At 39.2% G+C, this 18,892-nt stretch overlaps 1 protein-coding gene across 4 annotated transcripts in view; it reads right to left on the bottom strand.

The window, feature by feature from the left end:
• The window catches only part of HYCC2 (hyccin PI4KA lipid kinase complex subunit 2), a 78,995-nt gene that overhangs the window by 56,666 nt on the left and 3,437 nt on the right, over positions 1-18,892 (bottom strand). The window contains exons 3-4 of one of the 4 annotated variants that reach the window (XM_028123039.2): positions 13,204-13,273; positions 12,521-12,633 (exon numbers count right to left, since the gene is read on the bottom strand). The exons of 2 other annotated variants lie outside the window; for them this stretch is intronic. The gene's annotated coding sequence lies outside the window, so the exon portion shown is untranslated. The remainder of the gene's footprint in view (positions 1-12,520; positions 12,634-13,203; positions 13,274-18,892) is intronic. One more of the 4 variants, XM_028123037.2, reaches the window with a different exon arrangement.

Raw genomic sequence — 18,892 nt, 5'->3', positions numbered from 1 at the left:
TAAAAATTTAGGTGGAGGGGTCCTAATCAGAAAAATATGCAGCCAAGAATACTTTATCCAGCAAGGCTGTCATTCAAAACAGAAGAGATAAAAAGCTTCCAGGACAAACAGGAACTAAAAGAATTTGTGATCACTAAACCAGCCCTGCAAGAAATATTAAAGGGGATCCTTTAAGCAAAGAGAGGGCCCAAAAAAGTAACACAGACCAGAAAGGAAAAGAGACAATATACAGAAATGGTGACTTTAAAAGGTAATACAGTGGCACTAAATTCCTATCTTTCTTTTTTTTTTTTTAAGATTTTATTTATTTATTTGACAGAGAGGGATGCAGCAAGACGGGGAATACAAGCAGGGGGAGTGGGAGAGGGAGCGGGAAAAGCAGGCTTCCCGTGGAGCAGGGAGCCCGATGCAGGGACTCAATCCCAGGACCCTGGGATCATGGCCTGTGCCAAAGACAGATGCCCAATGACTGAGCCACCCAGGTGCCTATCTTTCAATAGAAACTCTGAATGTAAATGGGCTAAATGCCCCAATCAAAAGACACAGGGTATCAGACTGGATAAAAAAGCAAGACCCATAGGTATGCTGTCTGCAAGAGTCTCATTTTAGACCCAAAGACACCTCCAGATTGAAAGTGAAGGGGTGGAAAACGATTTATCATGCTAATGGACATTTAAAGAAAGTTGGGGTAGCAATCTTTGTATCAGACAAATTAGACTTTAAACCAAAGACTGTAATAAGAGATGAGAAAGGACATACTATATCATAATTAAAGAACCCTATCCAACAAGAAGATCCAACAACTGTAAATATTTATGCCCTTAACATGGGAGCAGCCAATTATATAAATCAATTAATAACAACTGAAAAAACACATTGATAATAATACAATAATAGGGGACTTTAACACCACCCTCACTGCAATGAACAGATCATCTAAGCAGAAGATCAACAAGGAAACAAGGGCTTTGAATGAAACACTGGACCAGATGGACTTCACAGATATATTCAGAGCATTCCATCAAAAAGCAACAGAATATCCATTTTTCTCAAGTGCACATGGAACATTCGCCAGAACAGATCACACACTGGGTCACGAATCAGGTCTCTATCAGTATAAAAAGACTGGGATCATTCCCTGCATATTTTCAGACCACAATGCTTTGAAACTTGAACTCAGTCACAAGAGGAAATTTGGAAAGAACTCAAATACATGGAGGTTAAAGAGCATCCTACTAAAGAATGAATGTGTCAACCAGAAAGTTAAAACTTTTAAAAATCATGGAAATAAATGAAAATGAAAACACAACTGTTCAAAACCTTTGGGATGCAGCAAAGGCAATGAAAACACAACTGTTCAAAACCTTGGGATGCAGCAAAGGCAGTCCTAAGGGGGAAGTATATAGCAATACAAACATTTCTCAAGAAACAAGAAAGGTCTCAAATACACAACCTAACGCTACACCTAAAGGACCTGGAGAAAGAACAGCAAATAAAGCCTAAAACCAGCAGGAGAAGAGAAGTAATAAGGATTAGAGAAGAAATCAATGAAACAGAAACCAAAAGAACAGTAGAACAGATCAAAGAAATTAGGAGCTGGTTCTTTGAAAAAATTACTAAGATCAATAAACTCCTGCCCAGACTTATCAAGAAGAAAAGAGAAAGGACCCAAATAAATAAAATCATGAATGAAAAGAGGAGAGATCATAATCAACACTGAAGAAATACAAGCAATTATAAGAACATATTATGAGCAAATATGTACCAGCAAATTAGGCCATCTGGAAGAAATAGATGTATTCTTAGACAGATGTATAAACTACCAAAACTGAAAGAGGAAGACATAAAAAACATGAACAGACCCATAACCAGCAAGGAAACTGAAGCAGTAATCAAAAATCTCCCAACAAACAAAAGCCTGGGGCTGGATGGCTTCTCAAGAGAATTCTAACAAACATTTAAAGAAGAATACTTATTCTTCTGAAGCTGTTTCAAAAAAATGGAAGGAAAACTTCCAAACTCTATGAGCCCACCATTATCTTGATTCCAAAACTAGACAAAGACCCCACCAAAAAGGAGAATTAGAGATCAACAGCACTGATGAACATGGATGCAAAAATTCTCACAAGATACTAGCCAAGAGGATTCAACAGTATATTAAAAGGATTATTCACCACCACCAAGTGGGATTTATTCCTGGGCTGCAAGGGTGGTTCAACATCTGCAAATCAATCAACGAGATACACTACGTTAATAAAAGAAAGGACAAGAACCATATGATCCTCTCAATAGATACAGAAAAAGCATTTGACAAAATACAGCATCCTTTCTTGATTAAAACTCTTCACAGTGTAGGGATAAAGGGAACATACCTCAATATCATAAAAGCCATCTACCAAAAGCCCACAGCGTATATCATTCTCAATGGGGAAAAACTGAGAGCTTTTCCCTAAGGTCAGGAACAACGGCAGGGATGTCCACCATCACCACTGCTGTTCAACAGAGTACCAGAACTCCTAGCTTCAGCAACCAGACAACAAAAAGAAATAAAAGGCATCCAAATGGGCAAAGAAGTCAAACTCCCACTCTTTGCAGATGACATGATACTATATGTGGAAAACCCAAAAGACAACACCCCAAAATTGTTAGAACTCATACAGGAATTCAGCAAGTGGCAGGATATTAAGCACACAGAAATCAGTTACATTTCTACACACTAATAATGAGACAGAAGAAAGAGAAATTAAGGAGTTGATCCCATTTACAATTGCACCAAAAACCATAAGATACCTAGGAATAAACCTAACCAAAGAGACAAAGGATCTGTACTCAGAAAACTATGGAACAGTCATGAAAGAAACTGAAGAAGACACAAAGAAAAACATTCCATGCTCGGGCGCCTGGGTGGCTCAGATGGTTAAGTGTCTGCCTTCGGCTCAGGTCATGATCCCAGGGTCCTGGGATCGAGTCCCGCATCGGGCTCCCTGCTCAGTGGGAAGCCTGCTTCTCCCTCTGCCTCTCTCTCTCTCTCTCTCTCTGTCTCTCATGAATAAATAAATTTTAAAAATCTTAAAAAAAAAAAACATTCCATGCTCATGGACTGGAAGAACAAATATTATGAAAATGTCTATGCTACCTAGAGAATCTATACATTCAATGCAATCCCTATCAAAATACCATCCACTTTTTTCACAGAACTGGAACAAATAATCCTAAAATTTGTATGGAACCAGAAAAGACCCTGAATAGCCAAAGGAATGTTGAAAAAGAAAACCAAAGCTGATGGCACCACATTCCCAGACTTCAACCTCTATTACAAAGCTGTAATCATCAAGACAGTATGGTACTGACACAAAAACAGACACATAGATCAATGGAACAGAATAGAGAACTCAGAAATGGACCCTCAACTGTATAGTCAACTAATCTTTGGCAAAGTAGGAAACAATACCCAATGGAACAAAGTCTCTTCAACAAATGGTGTTGGGAAAATTGGACAGCCACATGCAGAAGAATGAAACTGGACCATTTCCTTACACCATACACAAAAATACACTCAATGGATGAAAGACCTAAATGTGAGACAGGAATCCTAGAGGAGAACACAGGCAGCAACTTCTCTGACCTTGGCTGCAGCAACTTCTTGATAGACACATCTTCAAAGACAAGGGAAACAAAGGCAAAGGAAACAAAGGCAAAAATGGACTATTGGGATTTCATCAAGATAAAAAGCTTCTGCACAGCAAAAGAAACAGTCAACAAAATCAACAGACAACCGACAGAATAGGAGAAGATATTTGCAAATGTCTTATCAGATAAAGGGCTGTATAAAGAACTTCTCAAACTCAACATCCAATGAACAAATAATCCAATCAAGAAATGGGCAGAAGACATGAGCAGACATTTCTCCAAAGAAGGCATACAAATAGCCAACAGACACATGAAAAAATGCCCAACATCACTCGGCATCAGGGAAATACAAATCAAAACCACAATGAAATGCCACTTCACACCTGTCAGAACAGCTAAAATTACCAAGTCAGGACATGACAGATGTTGGTAAGGAAGCTGTGAAAGGGGATCCCTCTTACACTGTTGATGGGAATGCAAACTGGTGCAGCCACTCTGGAAAACAGTATGGAGGTTCCTCAAAAAGTTGAAAATAGGGGGGCCTGGGTGGCTCAGTCAGTTAAGCTTCTGCCTTCGACTCAGATCATGATCTCAGGGTCCTGGGATTGAGCCCCGCACTGGGCTCCCTCCTCAGCAGAGAGTCTGCTTCTCCCTCTGTCTCACCCCTATTTGTACTGTCTCAAAAAAAAAAAAAAAAAAGTTGAAAAGAGGGGCACCTGGGTGGCTCAGTCGTTAAGCATCTGCCTCTGGCTCAGGTCATGATCCCAGGGTCCTGGGATCGAGCCCTGCGTTGGGCTCCCTGCTCCGTGGGAAGCCTACGTCTCCTCTCCCACTCCCCCTGCTTGTGTTTCCCTGTTTCTCTCTGTCAAATAAATAGATGGAATCTTTAAAAAAAAAAAAAAAAAATTTAAAATAGAGCTACCCTACAACCCAGCACTTGCAGTACTGGAAATTTACCCCAAAGATACAAATGTAGTGATCTGAAGGGACACCTACACTCCAATGTTTATAGCAGCAGTATCCACAAAGAGCCCAGATGTCCATTGACAGATGAATGGAAAAAGATGTGATATACATACAATGGAATACTACTCAGCCATTAAAAAAAATGAAATCTTGCCATTTGCAATGATATGGATGGAACTAGAGGGTATTATGCTAAGCAAAGTAAGTCAATCAGGGAAAGACAATTATCATATGATCTCACTCATAAGTGGAATTTAAGAAACAAGGCAGAGAATCGTAAGGGAAGAGAGGAAAGAAGAAAACAAGACAAAATCAGAGAGGAAGACAAACCATAAGAGACTCTTCTTTTAATCATAAAAAACAAACTGAGGGCTGCTGGAGGGAAGGGGGTGGGGGGATGGGGTAACTGCGTGATGGACATTAAGGAGGGCACATGATGTAACGAGCACTGGGTATTATATAAGACTGATGAATCACTGACCTCTACCTCTGAAACTAATAATACCTTATATGTTAATTAATTGAATTTAAACTAAAAAAAACATGTTGGTTTGGGGCTTTAGAAATTAAACACCCCTGAATAAAGACAGGTAAAGGTTTTAGATGACTATTTCATTTACCTTCTAAGCACTGAAGAGGTGCTGAGGTTAATTTAATTATGACTTTTCCACTCCTGATATCATAAAAAGATTGTCACGATTGTACAGCAAGGTAATGTACAGTTACCAACCTTGACATTTACTTTGTTGTCAACTGCATAGAAACTAAAAGAATTTGCTTATGTTTTGGAGCACACAATGTACAAAGATACAATCAACAAGTGAAAGGGGTGGGAAACAGACCAGCAGAAATTTTATATGTTATTAAAGTTAGTATAAATTCAAATTAGAGGGGCACCTGGGTGGCTCAGATGGTTAAGTGTCTGCCTTCGGCTCAGGTCATGATCCCAGGGTCCTGGGATCGAGTCCCGCATCGGGCTCCCTGCTAGGCGGGGAGCCTGCTTCCCCCTCTGCCTCTCTCTCTCTTTCTCTCTCTCTAACTCTCATGAATAAATAAACATATTTTAAAAAATTCAAACTACACTGTTAGTACTTTAGAATGTTAAATGCAATCCCCATAGTAACCACACACACACACACACACACACACACACAGCTACAGAATATAAACAAAAGGAAATGAGAAATAAATGTAAACATTTCACTAAAAAAAAATCAACTAAATGCAAAAGTAATGCAGAAATGAGGAACAAAAGAGCAATAAAATATATAGAAAACAAATAGCAAAACTATAGAAATCCTTATCAATAATTACAATGTAAATGGATTAAATTCTTCAAAAAGACAAAACTTTTGCAGAATAAAAACACATGATCCAACAATATGCTGTTTACAAAAGACTCGCTTGAGATCCAAAGACACAGATTGAAAGTAAAAGATTACAAAAAGATAGTCGATGCAAATAGTAACTAAAAGAGATCAAAGATGGCTATACTAATATCTAGTAAAATAACTTTTAATTCAAAAAAAGAGACAAAGGAGGACATATAAAAGGTCAACACAGCAAGAAGACATAACAAACATTTATGCACCTAATGAGAGACCATCCAAATATATGAGGCAAAACACAGAACTAAAGAGAGAAACAGTTCTATAATATTTGGAGACTTCAGTACCCGACAGAAGGAAATGAGGGAAACAGAGGATGTAAACAACACAATAACACAACGAGATGTAACACATGTATACAGAGCACTGTACCCAACAAAAGCAGATACAATCTTCAAGTACAATTGGGTCAGGGCGCCTGGGTGGCTCAGTCGTTAGGCGTCTGCCTTCAGCTCAGGTCATGATCGCAGGGTCCTGGGATCAAGCCCCCACATAGGGCTCCCTGCTCAGCAGGAAGCCTGCTTCTCCCTCTCTCACTCTCCCCCTGCTTGTGTTCCTGCTCTTGCTATCTCTCTCTCTCTCTTTAATAAATAAATAAATCTTAAAAAAAAAAAAAAAGGTACAATTGGGTCATTTTCCAAGATGGATCATATGTTGGGCCACAAATTAAGTCTCAATAGATTTAAGAAAAACGTATCACACATAGTGTTTCCTGTGATCATAATAGGAGGAAGTCAGAAAAGAACAGAAGAAAATGGGAAAATCCACAAAACTGTGAAAATTAAACAACACACTTTAAAACCAAGAGGTCAAAGAAGAAATCACAAAATAAATTACAAAATATTTGAGACAAATGAAAATAAACACACAATATACAAAACTTATGAGATGTAACAAAAGTGGTGCTAAGGAGGAAATTTGGAGTTATAAATGCTTACATTAAAAAAACAAGAGGGTTGCCTGGGTAGCTCAGTCAGTTAAGCACCTGCCTTAGGCTCAGGTCATGATCCCGGGGTCCTCGGATTTAGCTCCACGTTAGGCTCCCTGCTCAGTGGGCAGCCTGCTTTTCCTTCTCGCCCTGCCTCCCCTGCCACTTGTGCTCTCTTACAGTGCTCTCTCTCAAATAAACAGAATTTTAAAAAATATTTTTAAAAAATAACCACAATATCATTACATCTAAGAAATTTTAAAATAATTCTTTAATATAATCAAATATCCAGTTGCTGTTCAAATTTACAATTATGTCAGTTTTTTAAAACACTGAATCAGTATCCAAATGAAGTTTACATATCAGGACTGGAGATGTCTCTTAAATCTCTTTTAATCTATAGGTGTGTATGTGTAGTGTTATCTTGTAATTTATCTGTTGAAGAAAACAGTTATTTACCATTTTCCACATGTCTCAATTTGGCTGATTGCACCCTTATGATGATTTAATATATTCTTCTGCCTTCTGTAGTTTTTATAAAATTGTGGTTGGATATAGCAGTTTGACCAGATTAGGTCTATTTTTCTGGAGGTTCTTATTGTGTTGTTTTGTCTGAAGGTTCATAACATCTGGTTGTCATGTTCTGTGATATTACCAGCTATTGGTGATCAACACCTAAGATCTTTAGGGGTTACCAAATGTTATAAATAATTACCTAATTCTATTATTCTTTCTTCATTTAATTAGTTGGAATATTTCTAGAAAGAGAAACTTCTGTATCTAGTATTTGGTTACTTAGTAATAGCATTTTTACAGGAAAGATGGGATAAATGCTCAACGTTTTTCCCTTTATTTACCAGTTTCCAAAATGAGTTGGTTAACTAGAATCCTCTAATGGTAGCCAATTAGTTTTGCTTTAAGTATCATTATAAACTCAGGGGCTAAATATACTTGATATGTTTCCACCCACTATAATTATTCTTACTAATACTCAAATTATCTCATCTTTGCCTAGTGGAAGCTTTTTAATGCTTGGCTTCTGTGAAGGCAATAGTTTAACTCAGCAAGCCTGGGTTGTTCAAACCTTGCACATTCCCAAGAAGGGTTTGTTATTGTGGCCACTGGCTAGTGTATTATTTTCCTAGGACTGCCATAACACAGTACCACAAACTGCATGGCTTAAAACAGCATAAATTATCTCACAGTTCTGATGGAGGCTAGAAATCTAAAGTCAAGATGTCAGCAGGGCCATACTTCCTCTGAAACTTGCAGAGAATCCTTCCTTGCCTTTTCAGGTTCTGGAGTTGCCAGCAATCCTTGGTATTCCTTGGCTTGTAGATGCATTACTCCAACCACTGCCTCTGTTGTTACATGGCTGTCTTCTTACTATGCTTGTGTTTCCTCTCCTCTTCTCTTCTTATAAAGACACCAGTCATATTGGATTAAAGGTCCACCCTCCTCTGGTATGACTTCATCTTATCTAATTACATTTCCAACGACCCTATTTCCAAATAGGGTCAAATTCTGAGGGAATGGGAGTTAGTCTCCAACAGAACTTTGGGGCAACACGTTCAACTCTAACAACTGGCTCCTGGAAAATGAACTCCGGAAACGTTCTGGTAAGTGTTTTGCATTCTTGGGGCTTGAATCAAACTGTACCAGTTTGCCGAGGTAGTTTGTATAAACAATGTGACTATGGTAAAATCAGCTTTCCTTTAGGAGGTCTGAAACTTCAGTAACTATGGTCTGTATGACTGACCCCCCCCAATAAAAACCCTGGACATCTAGGCTCGAGATCTTCCCTAGTAGGCAACATCTTACACGTTGTCACAACTCATTACTGGAAGAATTAAGCACATCCTGTTCAACTCCACTGGGAAAGGACTCTTGCAAGCCTGCATCTGGTTTCTTCCAGATTTCACCTTATGTGCCTTTTATTTTGCTGATTTTTATCATTTCACAGTAATAAAGTATAACTGAATATAATCACTTATGAGTGATTCTAACAAATTATGAAACTTGGGACTAGTCATGGGAACCCCCAACATAGCTCAAAAGCTCTTTTGACATAAACCTAGTAAATGATTAGAGATAAGTAATCTCTAAATGATCTTCTAACTTCCTGATAGGACTAGAAGTTCCAGGTTCATCTTGTACAGTTCCTGCCCTAGACTTAGGATCAAACATTTCTCCAAGGAACCCTTGTTCCTTTCAGGGGGAACTAATAGAGACCATATTCTGGATGCTAAAGATGGGCACGCCTTAAATACAACTTATTCCAGGCAATTACGCTGAATTTTAGAATAAATCTTTCAAGTACCAAATAAATGTTTAAAGTAGTTGGTATTTAAAGAATCAAGGAAAGCAGTAGTATCTGGGTTTGGTGGCATTCTTAACTCTAAATAATTCTCTTCCTTACCTAGTTAACTGACAAAATTCAGGAGAATCTCTTCCTGAAGAAAAAAAATATTTGAGGGAGAGGCAGGCTCCCCATTGAGCAGGAAGCCCAACATGGGACTCGATCCCAGGACCCTGGGATTAGGACCCTGAGCTGAAGGCTGACACTTAACCAACTGAGCCACCCAGGTGCCCCTTGAGTTAATCATCTTTAACCATAATTCAGAACTACTATTAGGAAAAGAGAAGGCAGGAAATTGGGTAAAAGGGGATAGAGTAGGGGTGGGCATCTAAGTGCCTAAATATTTCTTCCTTTCTTCTTATCATGACCATTATTCCTTTTGGAATACTACTAGAAAACAGATGTACTGCTTCTAATTTTAAATATAATTAAATGTATACAAAGGAGCTTATCTTTAAAATTTAGATTTACAGGGGTACCTGGGTGGCTCAGTTGTTAAGCGTCTGCCTTCGGCTCAGGTCATAGTCCTGGGGTCCTGGGATCGAGCCCTGCATCGGGCTCCCTGCTCGGCAGGAGGCCTGCTTCTCCCTCTCCCACTCCCCCTGTTTGTGTTCCCTCTCTTGCTGTCTCTCTGTGTCAAAAAACAAATAAAATCTTTAAAGAAAAATTTAATTTACAAATTAAGAAAACAGCTAGTCACATCTGTCAATCTTTTTTTTCTTTATAGCATTATGCTTTTTGTTTTTTAATGAATTCCTTGCCTATGCTAAGTTTAAAAACATACCCACCTCAGGGCACCTGGGTGGCTCAGTCACTTTAGCATCTGCCTTCAGCTCAGGTCATGATCCCTGGGTCCTGGGATTGAGTCCTATGTCAGGCTCCCTGCTCAGCAGGAAGTCTGCTTCTCCATCTCCCTCTAGCCCTCCCCCCCTGCTCTCAGGCTGTCTCTCTCGCTTTCTCTCTCAAATAAATAAATAAATAAAATCTTTAAAAAAAATACCCACTTATATTTTCTCCATAAAGATTTTTTTGTATTATTACTAGTATTATTTTATTAGTTAATACTTATATGGCATTTATTATATGTGGAGCACTATTCTAAGCATATTTTTTTTTAAGATTTTATTTGGGGGAGATTTTATTTTTAAGTAATCTCTATACACAATGTGGGGCTCAAACTCACAACCCTGAGATCAAGAGTCACATGCCGTACTGACTGAGCCAGCCAGGCATCCTCTAAGCATTTTTATTTATTTTTTTATTTTTAAAAAGATTGTATTTATTTATTTGACAGAGAGAGAGAGAGAGAGAGAGATCACAAGTAGGCAGGCAGGGAGAGGGAGAAGCAGGCTCCCTGCTGAGCTGGGAGCCTGATGCAGGGCTCAATCCCAGGACCCCGGAATCACAACCCAAGCCAAAGGCAGACGCCTAACCAACTGAGCCACCCAGGCGCCCCGTTCTAAGCATTTTTTAAAAGTTCATCTACTGTTTATAAAAACCCCATATGGCTGGTACTGTCCTTATCCCCATCTTCTAGATGAAGAAGTCACTGATAGGTTAAATCACTTGCGCAAGGTCACATGGCTAGTAAGTGGTGAAACCATGTCTCATCAACCTAGACTACAGGAACTCTGAACATCTCACGAACCCACAGGATATTATACTTGTTCATTACACTGAAAACATCATGCTTATTTTACCTGGGTTAGTAAGATACCTTGGAAAGATACAGGCATGCCAGAGAGTGGAGAATCACACAGTAATTTAGGAACCTGAGACCTTGATGAAGTCCCTAGGGATCTAGTATCTAGAAATGCCAAGACATTCTCTTCAAAAGGACATGCTGCCATGGCTCAACCCATCATCACCAATTAGAAAGAAACATGGTCCTTGGTGGACCTCTTTAAATTCTGGAAACAAAATAAACCATTATTTTAAAGTGCTGCTCAGTCCCATTTCTGGAATAGCCAATAAAGTTGCCAGGTTTTTTCTTTTTAAGATTTTATTTATTTCTTTGACAGAGAGAGGGACAGCGAGAGAGAGAACACAAGCAGAGGGAGTGGGAGAGGGAGAAGCAGGCTTCCCGCTGAGCAGGGAGCCCAATTTGGGGCTCGATCCCAGGACCCTGGGATCATGACCTGAGCCAAAGGCAGATGCTTAATGACTGAGCCACTCAGGCACCCCAAAGCTGTCAGTTTTAAATGGGGCCCAGGACATGACAAGGCAGTGTAGCAGGCCAATGTGGCAGGGCAAGATACTGTTATTTGGGCCTTAGGATCCAGCAAATTCAGTGGTGTTTGAAACGTCTGTGGCAGATACATAAAGCTACCAATAGGCCCTGATAAGAAAATCACAACACAAACCACTAGGCATAAAGCCCCACACAGAGTAGGGTTTTTCAACCTTGGCACAATTAGGAGGCTGGTCACTCCCAACGCTGCAAGGGGCTGTCCTATACATGGTAGGATATTTAGCAGCATCTCTGGCCTTTCCCCCAGTAGATACGAGTAGCACTCCACCCAAGTTGTGACAAAATGTATACAAACATTGCCAAGTATCTTTTGGGAAGCAATATTGCCACTGGTTGAGAATCACTGCTTTAAAAATTTTATTTATTGGGACGCCTGGGTGGTTCAGTTGGTTAAGTGGCTGCCTTCGGCCCGGGTCATGATCCCAGGGTCCTGGGATCGAGTCCCACATTGGGCTACTTGCTCAGCAGGGAGCCTGCTTCTCCCTCTCTCTCCTTCTGCTTGTGCTCTCTCTGTCAGATAAATAAAATCTTTAAAAGAAAATTTTTATTTATTTATTTATTTAGAGAGAGAGAGCAAGAGCAGGTGAAGGAGAATCCCAAGCCAATTCCATGCTGAGTGCAGAGCCTGACAGGGGCTCAATCCCACGACCCTGAGATCATGACCTGAGCCAAAAATTAAGAGTTGGACACTTAAACAACTGAGCAACCCAGGCACCCTGAGAATCACTGCTTTAGAATAAAGCTATGCCCTCTTCTGTAGAGGATTATGCTACTTTTGAGAAAGAGCTCATTGCTTGGCTTTTGGGTTCTGACAGAGAATGACCATGGGGGACCAAAGTGACCATGTGACCTGATCTACCTTGAAGAACTGGGTGTTCTAACCCACCAAGCAAAAAAGTTGAATGTGCTAGCAGCATTCCATCATTAAGTGGAAGTAATACTATACCAGACATTAGTTCTTCCTATCCTTTAGGGCACATGAGATGATAGTTCTCTACCTTCTTTAAGTCAGATGTGACCTCTTGACTTGCTTTGACCAACGAGCAGAAATGATTCTTGTGGAAGCATTTAATTGCCAGTATGTACTCTCCAGCCTGTTCTTCCCTTGCCACTATGAAAACAGAAGCAGGGAAAAATATAAAGATGCACTGCTGACCCATCATATGCCAAACCGCTGCCCTGCAGTCACCCAGACTTTCAACATTTTACATGAGAAAAAACAAATCTTTTTTTTTTTAATTTTAAGCCATTATTTGAAAATCAGTTATTACCACTACATAAGTTGCTGACCCTGACTATAAAAGGTTATATATAAGGTTAGGACAGGCCCTGGAAGCACAAATAAGCCTTAAAAACAAATGGCTCAATAGGAGGGCACGTTCTGCATGGAGCACTGGGTGTTGTGAACAAACAATGAATCATGGGAACAGTACACCAGAACAAATTATGTAATATATGGTGATTAACATAACAATAAAAAATTTAAAAAATGAAAAAAAAAAGAATAAACAGACCTGAACCTTAAAAAAAAAAAAAAAAAATGGCTCAAACACCCATGGCACATACTTCTACTAAATGTCAACATTCCCTTAATCTATGAACTTGCAGAGTTCCATATGATCAAAGAAAGAAAAATTCCGGTCTGGTTTACATATGGTTCCATATGAGATGCGAGCATTACCCTGATACAGAGGTGGCACTGAAACACAGGAGAAATCCTCCCAGTAGGCAGATTTACATGTTCACCATGCCTGAAAAGAAAGATGACCAGAGGTATATATCTAAGGACTGGCTACACAGGGTCTGTCACTGTACTTGCTTAATATGCTCATGAACAAAATGGACCAGTCAGTAGGAACAGAAATTACACCCTGGCTCAACACAGATGTCCCTCATCAATGTTAACCTATAATTCCATGACATGCCAAGCTATCTCACACCTCCATGCATCTTCTTAAGCTACTCTCCTCCTCTCTAGAATGCCTTTCAAATACCCTCTAGCCTAACCACCTTACTCTTTCAAGACTCAGATGAACAGTCACGTCCTCTTTAAAACCTTTTTTAGCATACAAGCCGGTATCCATTCAAAGCCCTTTCTTTCCCCCTCATACACAAATTCTCAACCTAGAGTCCACAGACCCCCCCCAGAATCTGTGAATAAAACTCATAAACTTTGATGGGAAGAAAATTATATCATTCTTTTTATTTTTATTTAATTTTTTTAAGACTTATTTATTTGAGAGAGAGAGAGCATGCACGAGTGGAGGGAGGGGCAGAGGGAGAGAATCTTCAAGGAGACTCCCCACTGAGCATGGAGCCTGATGTGGGGCTCCATCTCACCACCCAAGAGATCATGACCTGAGCCAAAACCAAGAGTTGGATGCTTAACCAACTGTGCCACCCAAGCACCCCTTATCATTCTTTTTTTTAATCTCTAAAATTTATCATTTCATTTGATTATAAATGTAAGCAAAACAACAACAAAAAAATCCACAGTATTTTCTATGTCTTGGGTCACCAACAGATATCACAGGTGGTTTCACATCAAATTACAGTTGTTGCAGACATCAAAACATCATTTATATTCATCACTACTTCATGCCACATATCTCTGGTTGAAGAGCTTCTGCCCCATGCTGGGAGGGAAAAAAAAAGTTTCCAACAACAGTCTCTCTTCTTAAGCATACAAAAGAACACCACAAGTGATTCTTTTAGGACCTCTTTCTCTAGCTTTAGAGAAAGGAAACAGCCTTCATTCCTTCTCCTTAGGAAACAGAGAACAACTGATTTCTTTTCATTAACATTCCTCTTTCAAAGCAATCACCTCTCCCTCTCCATCTTAAGCCACTTGTAAATTGATGAGGTAGGTAGAATCACAGTGGTAACTAGTCCTAAGAGCACACAGTACTTAATACTTTCCATTCCCAGAAAACTGTGTAGAGGCTTATTAGTCCTATTATTAAACCATAGCTTCTCTAGGGCAGGGAATATTCCTCAGTTGTGTTTGCATTTCTAGTTCCTAACAAGGCCTAGCACACAGTACTTAACTCAATTCTATTGGATGAACGCCTTAACAGCAACAACTGGGCAGTCAGCAGCAGACTCAGCAGAGAAAGCAGCAGCAAGTATGACAAAGACTACTAGTTCCCACCCAATACAGATGCCTACCCCCACCCCCACTGATATAGTCTATATGCTCAACTATTTCTCAACCTCACTTATAGCCAAATATGGCCAAATGACTAAGTTCTGGTAAATGAGATCAGAGGAAATACTGTGTAACTCTAGAAAGGTTTCTTAAAAGATGAGAGGTGTGCCCCGTTAGTTCTCTGCCTTTCTTCTTCCTTCCCTTTGCCTAGAACTTGGATATGATGACTGGATATCCAACAACCATTCTGTGACCTTGAGAATAGAAGCCACATGCTAAAAATGGCATAGGAAAAAGACAGGAGGAGCCTGGATCCTTGACAACTCTGGAGTTGCTGTATCAGTCCCAGACTGCCAATTTCTGATTTTTTTTTCACAAGACAAAGAAATGAACTACTATCTTGTTTAAGCAATGGTTATTTCTTATCTCTGCATCTAGCAGCCAAACACAATTCCTCACTGATAAGGTGAAAGAGAGACTCCAGCAACAAATCTGTGGTCTAAGATGCCAACAGCCATCTCAGCTATGCTTCACCTTAATGATGATAAAATGTAAGACATTTCCACTGAAACGGGATAGAGCAGGAAGCAAGACTAAACAAAGAACCTATACTCTGAAGGTACAGCACCATTATAGCTCAGTTGGAGGGGTGTTTATAGTAGTTTGGTACAGTGACAAGATTTCATAATGCAGTACTGTAATTTCTTGCCAACATTTAGGAGTTATGTTCTAGAAAAGTAATGTGGCTTATAAAACTGTGACTGGCAAGACCAAATTATATAAAAATAAGAGGTTAGGAAAAATAAACATTTCGATGAAAGATGTTAAATCAGCTGTTTAAAAGCTGTCCAAATAAAAAAATCAGTAACTTTTCTACAGAATAACCTCCTTCAAGTTTTCAGTAATATTGTTGTATGCATAACAATCAAATAAGGTTGATTTCCCACATATTACAGACTATTCTACTTCATAAAGATTTTGAACCTGCCCCATGTAGCTTGCCATTTAACATCTTTTGTACTTATGTTTTTATTTGTCCTTGGTTAAGTCTCAACAAATATTTCAAATTCTTAGTGAAAGTGTCATTTTTTTGGACTGCTTTTCATCCTTACATTAAGAAAATGGAAAATAATCTGAATGTTTGTGTTTCACCACAATTCATATACTGAAATACTAACCCCCAATATAACAGTATTAGGAGGTGGGGACTTTGGGAGGTGTTTAGGTCATGAGGGTAGAGCTTTCATAAATGGGATGAGTTCTTATAAAAGAGATCCCAGAGAGCTCTCTTAGCCCATTTGCCATCTCGTAACACAATGAGAGGACAGCCATCTCTGAACCAGGATGTGGGCTCTGAGTAGAAAAACAATTTGCTGGCACATTGATCTTGAACTTCCCAGCCTCCATAACTGCTGGAAATAAATTGTTGTTTAAGCCACCTAGTTTATCATACTTTGTTACAGCAGCCCAAACTGACAGAGACAGAGGTCTTTTTCTATTTCTCCATTCCCCTGAATTTAGGCTAGCTTTGCGATTTGCTTTGACAAACAGAAATGTGATGGAAAAGACATTACGTAAGTTCCAAAACCTAAGCCCTAAAGAGGGCATGGAGCCCTGTAGCTTCTCTCTTCACCATTTTAGAATGCTACCATGAAAATGCCATGTAAGGTTGCCAGACTAGCTTACTAGAGAAAGACAAGCTACACTGAGAAGACTGAAGCACTTTAACGGACAGCTAGCACCAACTGCAAACATGTGAGTGAGGACACCCTGGACTTTCCAACTCAGTCAATTCTCCAGGCAGATTCAACTACATGAGAGAGCTAAGTGAAAGCAACAGAGGGACTGCTCAGTCAACCTACAGATGATGAAAAATAATAAATCTCTTTGCCCTAAGTCATTAAGTTTTGGTGTAGTGTGTTAGGCACCAATACCAAAAAAGCCCCCCAAAACTAAAATAAACAAAAAACCCCAACAACTTTAAAATAATAATACTTAATAGTTCCTTAAGATGAGAAAAATCACTCAAGATTTTTCTGTTTTTATCTTTAATTCACCTATTGTAGTATCCTGGAGGTTATGCTGACTCCAATGCTTCATTCCACTATTATTAAAAAAAATGAAATTAATGTATGAAAGTACAACAGGGAGCCATTAAAGTATTCTGCATAAAATAAGTAATATGTGATAGGTACTTCAGGAAGAACACTCTGGTTGCACTACAGAATGGACTGGAGGGAGAAAAAACTGACTCCAGGATGACCCATAAGACTGCTGGAATGGGGCGCCTGGGTGGCTCAGTTGGTTAAGCAACTGCCTTCGGCTTGGGTCGTGGTCCCAGGGTCCTGGGATCAAGTCCCACATTGGGCTTCTCCCGCTCTGCGGGGAGTATGCATCTCCCTCTGCCTCTGCCTTCCAGTCCCTCTGCTTGCGTGCTCTCTGTCAAATAAATAAATAAAATCTTAAAGAAAAAAAAAAAAGACTGTTGGAATGGTCCTAGTGAAAAGCCTAGAAAGAGGCTAGAGGCCTAAACTATCACTGCTGCTGCTGCCACTACTCCTATATTTACTATGTATTTATGATGTATTAAATACCGTAATAAAAACCTTACTTATATTTGCTCATTTAATCTAATTACCCTTTTTTTTTTTTTTTTAATAACAGACTCACAGGAAGTTCCTAAAATATGTGCCAGGAGGTCTCAGGTACCCTTGGTCCAGTTTCCCCCAATGGTAGCATCTTGAACAACTATGGTAAAATATCAAGACCAAGAAATTCACACGGCACAATCCACAGAGGTGATTCAGTTTTCAGCAGTGATATAACCACTCACTTGTCTGCGTGTGTGTTTGTGTAGTTCTATACAATTTTATAACATGTGTGTATTTGTGTAACTACTGCCACAATCAAGATACAGACTGTTCTATCAAGAGGCTCCCCTCTCCCTGATCCTTAACCCCTGGCAACATTAATCTGCTCTTCATCTCTATAATTTTGTTATTTTAAGAACATTATATAAATGGAATCATACAATATGTAACCTTTTGAGAGTGGCTTTTTTTTCACTTAAGACTCTTCCAAGATGTTACATGTATCAACAGTTCATTCTTTTTTATTGCTGCATACCCGTCCATTGTATAAATGTGCCAGTTTGTTTAACCATTCACTTGTTGAAGAACATTTGGGTTGTTTCCAGTTTGGGACTATTAGGAATTAAGTTGCTATGAGCATTCATCTACAGATTTTTATGTGAATATGTTTCAATTTCTCTGGAGTAAATGCCCAAGAATGCAATTGTGCAGTTGTACAACTCTTTTTAATGACAAAGAAATTGAGGCTATAAATGTGGAGCTGGAATTCTAATCCAGACAGTACACCTCCTCTTAACTCTTCATACTTCTAAAGGCTGTAGAAATTGAGAGAAGTAAATGGAATTTAAAAAGTAGCAAGAAGGTAGAGTCAACAGAACCTAGCGTTGTTGAGATGAGGGATATAGGAATAAAGCGTCAAAGGTAATACCAAGTTCTAGCTTCAGCACGTTAAATGACAGAAGATAAAATATGAATTCACTTTTAGACATATTGTATTTGAGGGACCTGCAGGTCATCCTCATCTAGCAGGCAATTAGATTTATAGAATAGGAACCAGAGATCAAGAAAAAGCTCTGGATTAAAGACAGACTTAAGAATCATATTTAGAGGGGTGCCTGGGTGTCTCAGTCACCAAGTGTCCGCCTTCGGCTCAGGCTATGATCCCAGGGTCCTGGGATCAAACCCCGCATCGGGCTTCCTGCTTGGCGGGAAGCCTGCTTCTCCCTCTCCCACTCCCCCTGCTTGTGTTCCCTCTCTCGCTGTGTCTCTCTCTGTCGAATAAATAATTTAAAAAAAACCGACAAAAGCTAAAATTAAAAAAAAAAGAAAATAACTATTTTGTAACCCATGCTTTGCCATTCAATAAACTGGTGTCACTTACCATATTTTATTACTTTTTTTTAGCAGTTATATTTCAAACCTAGAATTATAATTCTATAAATGATCAAAGTCATACCTCTTAATACATTATAATTGTGTTTTTACATCTTTCTCCAAAATTAGTCTACTCATCTACTTTTTCTTATACTTGTCTCCATGGCAGAGACCCAAACAGAAAAGTCTAGACTTCATTAAAGAGGGACCATGAATTTCTAAACAGGGCCCAAAGTCAACACATATGCAGTTTCAAG

The sequence above is a fragment of the Eumetopias jubatus genome, unplaced genomic scaffold (genome assembly GCF_037043125.1).
Source record: "Eumetopias jubatus isolate StellerSeaLion01/CBP00866 unplaced genomic scaffold, mEumJub1_p1.0 scaffold_3, whole genome shotgun sequence".
Classification (NCBI taxonomy): Eukaryota; Metazoa; Chordata; class Mammalia; order Carnivora; family Otariidae; genus Eumetopias; species Eumetopias jubatus.
Note: the sequence above shows the minus strand (reverse complement) of the source record. Positions and strands in the feature narration are given on the sequence as shown.